At 38.5% G+C, this 12,433-nt stretch overlaps 1 protein-coding gene across 3 annotated transcripts in view; it reads right to left on the minus strand.

Annotated features, from left to right (window-relative positions):
- GPSM2 (G protein signaling modulator 2) overlaps nt 1–12,055 on the minus strand; it is a 62,741-nt gene extending 50,686 nt beyond the window's left edge. For 2 of the 3 annotated variants that reach the window (XM_047785140.1, XM_047785139.1), the window contains exon 1: nt 11,800–12,052. The gene's annotated coding sequence lies outside the window, so the exon portion shown is untranslated. Of the gene's footprint in view, nt 1–11,799 lie in introns of all 3 variants that reach the window. The other variant, XM_047785141.1, reaches the window with a different exon arrangement.
- Nucleotides 12,056–12,433: the final 378 nt, after the last annotated feature.

A 12,433-nucleotide genomic window follows, 5' to 3' on the forward strand; every position in this document is an offset into this window, starting at 1 on the left:
GCAAAAAAAACCATTTAAAAAAAGAAAAAACAGCCCACAGCTGGGAGAAAATATTTGCAAATGAAGCAACTGACAAGGGATTAATCTCCAAATATACAAACATCTCAAGAATATTTATATATAAAAAAAAATCCCAATGAAAAAATGGTCAGAAGATCTGAACAGACATTTCTCCAAAGAAGACACACAGATGGACAAAAGGTCCATGAAATGGTGCTCAACATCACTATTATTAGAGAAAGCAAACCTAAACTGCAACAAGATATCACCTCACACCAGTCAGAATGGCATCATCAAAAACTCTACAAACAATAAATGCTGGAGAGAGTGTAGAGAAAGGGGAACTCTCCCACACTGGTGAGGGGAATGTAAACTGGTACAACCACAATGGAGAACAGTATGGAGGTTCCTTAAAACACTAAATATAGAACTAACACATGACCCAGTAATTCCACTCCTAAGCATCTATCCAGAGAAAACCACAATTCAAAAAGATACATGCATCCCAATGTCCACTGCAGCACTGTTTACAAGAGCTCAGGCATGGAAACAATCTAAATGTCCATCAACAGAGGAATGGATAAGGAATAAGTGGCATGTATGTACAATGGAATATTACTAAGCCATAAAAAACAAAATAATGCCATTTGCAGCAACACAGATGGACCTAGAGATTATTATATTAAGTGAAGCAAGACAGATAAAGACAAGTATCATATGATATTACTTATACAAGGACTCTAATAAAAGTGATACAAAAGAACTTATTTATAAAACAGAAAGGAACTCACAGATTTCAGGGGACAAAAAGGGGGAAACTGGAAGGAGGAGAGACAAACTGGGAGGATGGATTAACACAAACAGACTACTGTATATAAAACAGATGACAAGGTCCTACTGTATAGCACAGGGAGGCCTGCTCAATGTTCTGTAATAGTTTATATGGAAAAAAGAATGGATATATGTATATGTATAACTGACTCACTTTGCTGTAAACCTGAAGCTAAAACAACATTGTAAACCAACTATATCCCAATAAAGTTTTTTTAGGAAGTACTTGGGAGATAGACGTTGAATTTTCCCATCACCTATTATACCTAGTGTTAGTAGTTTTTGTCTGAGGGGCATTTGCCTACATGTGTACCGAGGAGAGGTAACACTATGACATGTGTTTTAACTTTTAATCTTTTTTTTTTTTTTTAGGGCCACACCTGTAGCATGTGGAGGTTCCCAGGCCAGGGGTCAAACCAGAGCTTCAGTGTCAGCCTACATCACAGCCACAGCAACGCCAGATCTGAGCCACATCTGCGACCTATGCCTCAGCTCATAGGAATACTGGATCCTTAACCAGCATCCTCATGGATACTAGTTGGATCCTTAACCCAGGGAACTCCGACGTGTGTTTTAATTTTAACATTAATGTTATAAACTTTAAATTCAACCTAGGTTTTTTCGGTAAAAGTTAGTTTCCTTTAAGATTTAGTGCTCGCTTAGCTTATAAATTTGACAAATTCTTTTAAATATGTAACACCATTTACAAACTTTATCTCCTGCATTAAAGCCTGTCATACACTGAAAAAAAAAAAAAAAAAAGAAAGAAAAAAAAAGCACTTCAGAGAAAAGGAAGACAAAATGAGAAGTTCTGATAAGGTCTAACTAATGTACCAGAAAGAAAAACAGAAAAAGGAGGAAAGGCAAAATCTTCATTGATAAACAGAGAATTTTTGAGAGTTGCAGACAGACATTAATTAACAGATTGAAGAAGCACACCAAGTCCTAAGTAGGATAAATAAAAATGAATCTATATCCAGATATATCACAGAAAGACTATAGGCCATCATATATAAACTATAATCTTTAAGGTAACAACTGAGAGAAACAGATGAGGTAAGATTAAGACTGATGTGTGTATTTAAGCTTTATATATATAAGTTAGATAAGTTTTGTATATAAGTTTTATTTATGTTTACATATGCGTATAAATACTTATATACTTGCATATAACATATGTAATAAAACATACATGTGTGCGTATACACACACTCACAAAGTCCTAGAATCCAGTGTTACAAACAACTCCATGGGTAAGTTAGTTCAAAATATTACTACAGCATTCCCAGAAAGATCACAAGGCAGCCAATCCTAATTTTGAGTAGTCCTTTTAGAAAGTTGTTTCACACTTTGAGCAACCTTTCCATTTCTATTTCTCCCTTTGCTACCATCCAACAGAGCCTAATTCTTCTTCCACATAACATCCCTTTAAGTATTTCAGCTATAACATAAACTAGACTCTAAAGAACACACACCCACTGCTTTGTTAATTAAGTACAGTTAGAGAGAGGTTAGTAGCGAACAGCAATTATGAGAAGGAGGAAGGTGGAAGATGCAGAGGAACAGCCTTGGGAACACTGCCAAACTACAAACTTCCTAGAAGAAATGAAGTTTTCGTATTAAAAAACCAGCTTGGCATAACAAAATGTTATTCCTCTTATCCCCCTCTCTAGGCCAACAAAGGAAGCAGTATCTTAAGAAAGGATGAAAAGATAGGTAGCAGTTATTAATCGAACAGAAGTTCAATTTTCCTTTTGGTCAGAATTCCATCGTACCTCTTCTTTCCTTAACAAAAAAACACGAGGAGAATGAGTGTAGATATTCATTCACAGCAATAGCTCCAAAGTGCATCTCAATTATACAACAGCTGAAGTGTCAACTAAACTGTCTTCCACTACCACTTTGAGGTTTAGGTTGTTATTTACAATATGGGGCAGAAGATGAGGTAACAGAATTAACTTAGAATTAAGTTATACTTTAGTTGAAATATTTTTTCAGTCATGAAATTGTAATGAAATCCCCAAGTTCACCAAGCATTAAAAAATTAGGTTATGGAGTTCTCGTCATGACTCAGTGGTTAACGAACCTGACTAGCATCCATGAGGACCCAGGTTCCATCCCTGGCCTCACTCAGTGGGTTAAGGATCCAGTGTTGCTGTGAGCTATGGTGTAGGTCACAGATGCAGCTTGGATCCCACATTGCTGTGGCTGTGGTGTAGGTTGATGGCTACAGCTCTGATTGGACCCTTAGCCTGGGAACTTCCCTATGATGTGGGTGCAGCCCTAAAAAGACAAAATAATAATTTAAAAAAGACCAAAAAAATGAGGTTAACTTTGTGTTTATTAAAATGCAAGCATGTAATTAAATTAACAAATGTATATAAATGGAGTGGCAAAATACCCTACCTCATAAGGACTGCACACAGAACCATTAAAATATTTTTAAACAAGAGGGAGTTCCCGCTGTGGCACAGTGGGTTAAGGATCCATGTTGCCATAGCTGTAGCTCAGATTTGATCCCTGGCTGAGGAAGTTCCATGTGCTGCAGATGTGGCCCCCCCACCAAAAAAAAAAAAGGTATTTACTATTTTACCAAGGACAATTTATAATAATAAAGTTTTACTACTTTCAAAAGAAGAATATCCCCCACAAAAGTCATTCTTAAATTTCAATCTCCATGACAATTAAGTACAATTTCTTATGTTACAATTATTCACTGAACAAAAAAAAGCAATTCCTGATTCAATGATTCAGGTTGCAAAGACTCTCTAACCAATTCAACAACAATGTGTTCGTTCATGCTCCACATGGAGTTAACAAATCTACTTCATATTTTTTTTTGCTTTTTTTGTCTTTTTTTTAGGGCCACGCCAGCAGCATATGGAGGTTCCCAGGCTAGGGGTCGAATTGGAGCTACAGCTGCTGGCCTGCACCACAGCCACAGCAACGCCGTGTCTGCGACCTACACCACAGCTCAGGGAACCACCAGATCCTTAATCCACTGAGCAAGGCCAGGAATCAAACCCATGTCCTCATGGATACTAGTCGGGTTCATTAATGGGAACTCCTACTTCATATTTAACATATAGCTTATATATTACTAGTACACCACTAATAAAATTTATAATTGATGTTAAATTATAAATTGTTCATTAAGATAAGAAAACTTAATGACAGGACCAGGAAATGGAATGGAAATTATAGGTTTGAAAGTATATTAAGAAGTCATCGACTTTAACTCCAACTTCCATTAAGACATATAACTAATGGAGTTCCTGCTGTGGTGCAATGGGATTGGCAGGGTTGTGGGAGTGCTAGGATGCAGGTTTGATCCCCAACTGGCACAGTGGGTTAAAGATCCTGCATTGCTACAGCTGCGGCTTAGGTTGGGAGTGTGGCTTGGATCTCATCCCTGGCCCAGGAACTTCATATATTACAGGGCAGCCAAAAATGAAAAAAAAAAAAAAAAGATTTATAACTAATAATTTGCAAGGGACACATCTGCTCTTAAGAGCATCTCCCAGGTTTTAACAATGCTCCAAAAACCTCACTGCTAACAAAATTGTTACCTCACAGCATCTTCTGGTCTGACCATAAAGAGAAAGCAATAATTATTTTCCCTATCTTAGAAACTGATAGAAGCATACAGAAAAATCAGCTGGTACAAAACTCTGACTGCCTCGTGCCTAATTACCTGAGTGGGAAGTCAAAACTGGCAGACTCCCATTACACACCTCGGTGGATTTCTAGACACTGTCCAAGGTGTGCAATCGGAGTGAACAATAAATCCCAGCCCTGCTTCACTCCATTGGAAGTAAAGTATCTTCTTCAATCTAGGCGACTGGGAAAAATAGGGCACAGGTAGTTACAATTACAGCTCACTCCCGTATGGGTCTGAACTCCACAGATCGACTTATAAAGGGAATTTTTTCAATAAATAGATACTACAGTAAGTACTACATGATCTGCATGCTGGTTGAAGGTGCAGATGCAAAACTGTGGATATTGGGGGCCAACTGTAAAATTATGTGTGGATTTTCAGCTCCCCTAATCCCCACATCATTCAAGGGTCAACTGTATAGCTTTCGTTCTTCTTTCAATTTATCTAAACTATCTACTCTTTGTGTGTGTGTGTGTATCTTTTTGCCATTTCTTGGGCCGCTCCCGTGGCATATGGAGGTTTCCAGGCTAGGGGTCTAATTGGAGCTGTAGCCTCTGGCCTACACCAGAGCCACAGCAATGCCAGATCCAAGCCACGTCTGCAACCCACACCACAGCTCACGGCAACGCCGGATCCTTAACTCACTGAGCAAGGCCAGGGATCAAACACGCAACCTCATGGTTCCTAGTCGGATTCATTAACCACTGCGCCACGACGGGAACTCCTAAACTATCTACTCTTGACTGCAACTTCAATGCTAATAACTTTTGGTCTGATTCTTTCATTTATGTATCTCTATAAACTGGTAATACCCATTAGATAATAAATATAACTTTCTTTTCTTGCCTCCAGGATAATCTAAATTCTTTAAATTCTCTTATCCTAATAATTCCCTCTAAGGTACTATACTCAAATTCTCCAAATCCCTTTCAGCTGTAATGTTTCAAATCAGACACAGTAGCTCTTTATCAAACAGACCTGGGATAAATATTGAAGAAGAATCAAGAACGTATTTAAAATAAAGTTCTCGTGGGGGAAAAAATGTAATTGTAATGTATACATGTAAGAATAACCTGACCCCCTTGCTGTACAGTGGGAAAATAAAAAAAATTATTTAAAAAAAAAAGTCCAAGATCAAGAAAAACAAACAAACAAACAAAAAAATAAAATAAAATAAAGTTCTCTCACATTAGAATTCAGGGTACAGGTTATAGTAACAAATATACACCACAGTAACTAACAGGGATAGTACCATTATGATGCCAAAACGTCCACTTCCAAAATACACTCAAGTAACTACCTGAGGTAAACTGGTTATTTTTCTTTTTTTTGGGTCAAATTATGTAAGTAGACACTAATGTATTTGTAGATGGTCTAAAAATAGCTTGTCACCTAATCCAAACATCTATTTCTAATTTTTTTTTTTTTGGTGCTCTCTGAAATATACAGTAGAAACAAGATGGCAAGTATAAGGAACAATACGTGTAAAATCAAGAGTAGGAAAGTAGAAGCAGGAAGTTTACATAGAAGAATATATGGGTGTAAGAAAAAGCAAATGGTGTAATAAGCAAAGTCCAATAGAGAGTTCAGAGCTTGGTTTTAGGGTGGCAGGTGTCAAGGAGACAATCAAAGGCAGGAAAATCATTTTGATATTAGAATATAAGACTGATGTGGGAAATTCATGCCTAAGGCAAGGGAAGTCAGGACCAAGACTGGCTGTGTACTTAAGTAACCTGGCTGAGCACCTACAGAAAAATGAAAATAATGCCCACGGGCTAGATGTGAGAGGCAAAGGTCAAGCAGTGAAAGGGACAGGCAGACCAGTAGCAACATGCAGTGACGGAAAAATTGACTTACGAGAATAATACCTGGGAGAGGAAAAAAATGGAATATTTATATTAAACCTGTACTTGGTAAAGTGCTATGATCACAAATTTAGCCGAAAGAAACAAAGATATCAAGCTTGAGATAATTTAAAATAAAAAAAAATTGATAAATGTGAAGGTGGGGGCAGGGGGGCAATAGAATGAGTGACTAACATGTCTTAATTTTGCACATCTTTAAAGCCAAAAAACCATGATAAGCTAGCGGCAAAATTAAAGAGAAATTTCAATGGGACAAAAAAATAAAGCAATGCATAAAAGATCAATTCTTTGAACACACTCAATCTCTATACCAATAATCACGTATCAAACCATCACGTAATATTGTGAACTATGTATAACTCAAGATTACATCCATGTGTGTATCTAATCTATCTATCGTGTTGTACACAGTGTCAGTGTCAACTGATAATTGCTATATATATATCAAGTGTAAATTACACAATCCCAAATTAATAAAATAAACCATCACAGTGCACAGTAAAGCAGACTATTCCATTCTTTATCATGTTGGAGAAATAAGAATTTACTAAGAGTATGCTGTAAAAGGGGTATCAATGGTTTTCCTTTAGCAAAGATATAATAACCCTGAGGTAGGTACTACAGTAAGGTTACATCTTAATTTACTGCTAACCTTCAAGTTTGCAAACAATTGATATGTTTTTAAAATGTTAGGCCAAAAAATATATATATTCGACCAAATTAGGTTAGAAAATAAGTGTAACAGTGTAACTGCTCACTAACTACATGCTTTGTCATGAAAACTTTCTAATAAGCTGTTTGTTAGTGCTGATCAGCTAAATAAATAGAATACAAAGGACAGATTAGAATAATGGTTCTAGATCCCAGGTAAATCTGTATCTTAAAGGTGCACTACCAGTCAGAAGGGTTCCCATGTATATTTGAAATTAATCCTCATGGGTCATTTTGACAAATAGCAAAGACATGCTAAGTAAAGGCGCCACTAATTTTAAACTCTCATATTTATTCTTGGCAGATTAGAAAAAAAAAGGAATTTAGGCCCAGAGCTGTTTAAAAGGTAAAACAATGAAACCAACTGTTTCGGAGTAATAAATCCAAAAACAATTTTAGTAATATAAAATAAGAATTCCTGTTTATGTTTAGGTGTTTTACACCTAAAAGCTCACTATTCTAAACAACTAAATTATATATAAATTTTCTTTTTTTGGTTAAGAGCATTTACATCTTTATCCATCACATAAAGCTGAAAGGACTTTAATGAATATGCTCCCTGGACAACCAGAATACTAATAAAAGCTATATATGAAATTTCAAATTAGATAAATACTAAAAACATAATACAGAAGAAAGCGCTTTTAGATTATTAAAACTGCCGTTTTGAAATTACAGTCCTTGGTGATTACAATAATTCAACAGAGGATGAAGCAGTTGCTTAAAATTTTCAAGGACAGAAGGAAGATTAATTTTACACATCTCTAATCCTGGTTACCTTTTTTCCCTGCAAAACAGTTAATAAATCAAAAGTCCTGTTGCAACAAGATTACTTATTTATATTTAAGAATAGAAATATGTCCAACTAAGGGGGAAAAGTCTTAAATATATTCATTAGGATAAAATTAGTATTTTTCTCCCTATTACTTGGTTTTATTTCTCCTCAAACTGAAGCCCAGAGTTTACAAATAATGTTAATTTTTCCTCCTATAAAACAATTTAAAACAGATTGCCCTTTTAATCCATTAGTAACATTAATAACCTTTTGGAAGGGTTTCTATTAGACACATAAGAAAAGTGATTTTTTAATTATTATAAAGACCTAAAATTGGATACATAGCAGTGTCTTAATATCAAGGTTATAGAAGACACAAAGATACATTTTTTAACCTTAAATTTAAGTCAATCCCAATTATATTTTCAGTACATCCCAAATGACCATTCAGGTTATAAGATCAGGAAATCACAAGAAAATGTCTATAATCCACAAACACTGATGATTCACATGAACCCTGATTCTAAAAGAAAAAAAAAAAATCCCAAAACCTAAATATATACATTAGTCCTGCCTTTTCCAATCTGTAACCTTTTGTTAATAAGTAAAAAAAATCATTGGACAAACAGGAGCTCAAAGAGGTAAATTCTAAATAAACATCATCTCATGAAGACATTACTATGTCGGGAGAAAAAAAAAAGAGAAACACTTATTAGTAAATAATAGGGAGAACAAAATTTTAAGAAAAACTGGTCACCAAGTCACCAGAATTTATGTCCCACAGCCATTTATTACTACCAAAGCAGTTCAGCCATCAGCTTAAATCAATTCATATATGTACTAAAAACTCAACAATGAAGGGGAAAAAGAAGTGGTCCTTTCTACTGAGCATTGTTCTTCAGTTAGTAAATGACAATAAATCAGTCATCATCCCGTCTTCAGTGTCATCCCCCCTCCACCACCACCACCCACACCTTCAGCAAGTTCCCCGGCCAAGGATGAATCAGAGCCAGAGCTATGACCTATGCCACAGCTGCGGCAACACTGGATCCTTAACCCACTGTGACAGGCTGGGAATTGAACCAGTGCCTCCACAGAAATAAGCCAGATCATTAATCCACTGAGCCACAGTGGGAACTCCAATAAATTGGTTCTCTTAACCGAAGAACTTTGAAATGGCAAAACTGGTTTCAAGTACATTTTTAAGGAGAAATAAATCTCAAATGCAAAAAGGGTTACAAATGCTTAAAAAGAATCCCTAGAGAGTTTGAATTCAGAATTCTTCATAAGAAAATATAACTTTTCTCCGTCTGAAAGTTATCATCATTCCGTGAAGAAATGTTTTTGTTCAATTCAATAATGTTATGAGATGATACAGGCAGAGTAATTCTAAGTAAAAAGGACGAGGGAAAGCTTTTTGGAAGCAAGGAAATCTGTAGTGCACCTCGAAGGATGGGTAAACCTTATTAGGCAAATTGAGAAAAGGCATTCCAGCTGTGGAAAACGGCTCAAGCACAAACAAGGAGGTGGGAATGCAGAGAATGAGCACTGGGTTAGGAGAAGCCAAAGAGAAGTCAAAGAAGGTACTAAATTGTGAGGGACTCTGAATATGTATGTGGCTGAGGAATACTTGGCCTTCACTTTATACGATAAGGAACCTTGTAATTTTTTCAACAGAGAAATAGAAAAGTTGGATCTGTGTTAGGAAGATAAACTGACAGCAACATATAGAGCAGGGCAGAAAAAAGTTACTGCAAAAACCCCAGAAACCACTTTGGAAAAGGAGCTCTTCTCTCCTCATCCCATAACACCAAGCAAATTGCTTTGCACATAATCGACATCCAACAAACTATTTTGATTTCTTGCCTAGGAAGAAGAACTATGAAGCAGCAAAGAATCCTATGATAGCCAGAAAACCAGACTTTTCATAATTTCTGTTCTGCGGTAAACAGTATATTCATATTCACACAAATAACTCAGCCAAGTCTTACTCTTAATTTGTATTGTTTTTGATGATTAAAGGATATTATAATGTTACATGATTTATAAAATACTGAAAGGAAGTTAGCTAGGCTAAAAGAAGAGCTAAACTGTTTCTCCATAGTTCACAGCAAAGCATAGCACAATAGGCATCTTAAAAGTAGAATTATGGAGTTCTTGCTGTGGTACAGTGGGTTCAGGATCTAGCATTGCCGCAGCTATGGTTTAGGTAGAAGCTGTGGCTCAAATTTGATCTCGGGCCCCAGAACTTTCATATGCCACAGGTGCAGCCAGGGGGGAAAAAAAGGTAGGATTATGTCTCTACAAATGGAATCCAGAATCCAGAGACCTGGAGGAGATTTAAGCAAACACAGAAGCAACAAAGCATGTGCTTTAGGACCAGGAGGTGGTCTGAACCTCAGCACAATGACTTATTAGTTATATGATCTTGAGCTATTTAAACTCTCAGTGTTGATTTGGGCATAATGATACTTATTCAACATCTGTCATGATGATTAGAGATCTGATTTATAAAAAGCACCTCAACGCTGGGCTCTGGTACTTAACAAAAGTATTCAATGTAGTAGTAATAATAATCATTGCCATTGTTATTAGAAAAAGTAACATGTCTCTTAGAATAGATTTAGAATACTAGTCTCTATGTCAGGTGTTCAGTTTTAAAATTCCATAGAACTAGTTACAAAATCTCTGCCTTTTAGGTAAATCTAAGAACAAGGCCATTTTAACAACTACAATACCCTATCTTTGTTTTAATTAGTCTAGTACCAAGTTTAAGATTTCTATCAAAATACAATATTTTTAACACTGCATGCCTGATTTCATAAAAAGCAATATAACTAAACTACTTATCTAGCCAAAGAGGATCTGAAGGGAATGCCTCTACAACAGTAACACCCAACTTTTTACTTTGTATCTGCTCCACTCCCTATATTATAAATAATGGCCACACACACACACACACACACACACACACACACACGCCAACCCACAGCAATCTTCGCTTTTTTAACGTTGCTCACTGACTTTCAAACAATCAACCAAAGCTGCTTCTTGAATAATGACAAGCCAAGCAAAAGCGATATTTATCAGAGGTAATCACATTGGTGGTTATCAGGCCGGAAATCTTCCGCGCACCCTTCTAAAGTGGCAGCTTGAAAATTCAGCGTCTCCCACACACGCCACCCGAGACACCAATACTAGCCGACTGAAAGGAAAGCCAAGAATCCACTCCGTTTAATTCCACGGGAGGGTTAAATTATGCATTAAGGCAAAATTTCCATCCCTACTCGTTTTAAGAGTTCAAATAATACCAGTTAAAATAAGCCAACTGGTTACCATATAAATACAAGGAAATTATAGCTTTTCCACTTTCCACTACTCGAAGATACTCCACAGATTTTTAGGAAAGGGTTTTCTTAATATTCTACGCTGACTAAAACTTTTTGCAGCAACCACGAATTTCTCTGGTAAATCAACAGGTTGGTGCCCCCAAATTCACGAATTTCAATATGGTAAACGCAGGTGTCTGACAAAGACTGTCCTCTTTAGACGGCAAACTCACGACCACAAGCGAACGCGATCTGCCTCGGATTTAATTCCACAGGGTTTCAGATTTTTAATCTGGTTGTTATTTACACTCAGGACATGTGAGAAGTTGTTGTAACCTATTACACTTTTACTTAAAAAACAAAAAACTAGAGAACGAAGCTCTTAAGAATTCTCCCGTTGTTAATTCCCCAACCTGAAAGCAACTGAGGCTCGAAGGGCAGCGGGGTGCTCCTGACCCGAGTTTCTAGTTTCTCGACGCCGGTCCCCGAGACCACCCCGGCCCACTCCCCCGCCCCGAACAAAGGAGGTCGCCCCTCACTCTCTCTCTCTCACACACACACACACACACACGCCCCTGCTTGTCTCCTCCCTCCGCCGGGAGCCCACAAACACCTCTCCGAACTCACCTCCCTGGGGCGGGAGAGCCTGCGGAGCACCGCCGACAAGGCGAAGCTGCAGCAGCGGCCGCCTCGGCGACGGGCGGGTGTCCGAGGCCCCTCCCCACGGCGAGTTCCCTCCCCTCGGCGAGTCCTCAGGCAGAGGCCCCGCAGGCCAGCGCCCCCACCGCCGCAGGTCACGTGGGCCAGAACTCCGGGGCTCTCCTCTCCTAGTCAGCCGCCACGCAGGGGTCCCGCAGCGCCGCCAGCCCGCTCCCCCTGCCCTCCTCTGCGCTTGCGCCCCAGCTCCCAGGCGCTCCCATTCAAACAGACAACGCCCCGCGTCTTTCGGACCCACCAATGGCCGGAGCGGGAGGCGGGGCGGGGGCGGGGCCATCTGCGCACCGCCTCCCGGGTCCAGGCGGGCGGGGGACGCGAGTGGGATGAAGCGAACCTAGGGGCGCCAGGTCCTCCACTGCGCCCGGGCTCTGTCCTCAACCACCGAACTAAAGTCGCTTTCTTTCCTTCCTGTTTATTTTCCAGACACTGAGGGTGGGGCAATAAATATCTTTCAGAAAAAGTCCGTCGGACTGTCCCAGACCCTTTTAAAAGGTGGGAATCCCAAACAAGTGCCTCTTGCCCTGACGGCTTGGTCCCTGCCAGG

This window comes from Phacochoerus africanus, chromosome 6, assembly GCF_016906955.1.
Source record: "Phacochoerus africanus isolate WHEZ1 chromosome 6, ROS_Pafr_v1, whole genome shotgun sequence".
Classification (NCBI taxonomy): Eukaryota; Metazoa; Chordata; class Mammalia; order Artiodactyla; family Suidae; genus Phacochoerus; species Phacochoerus africanus.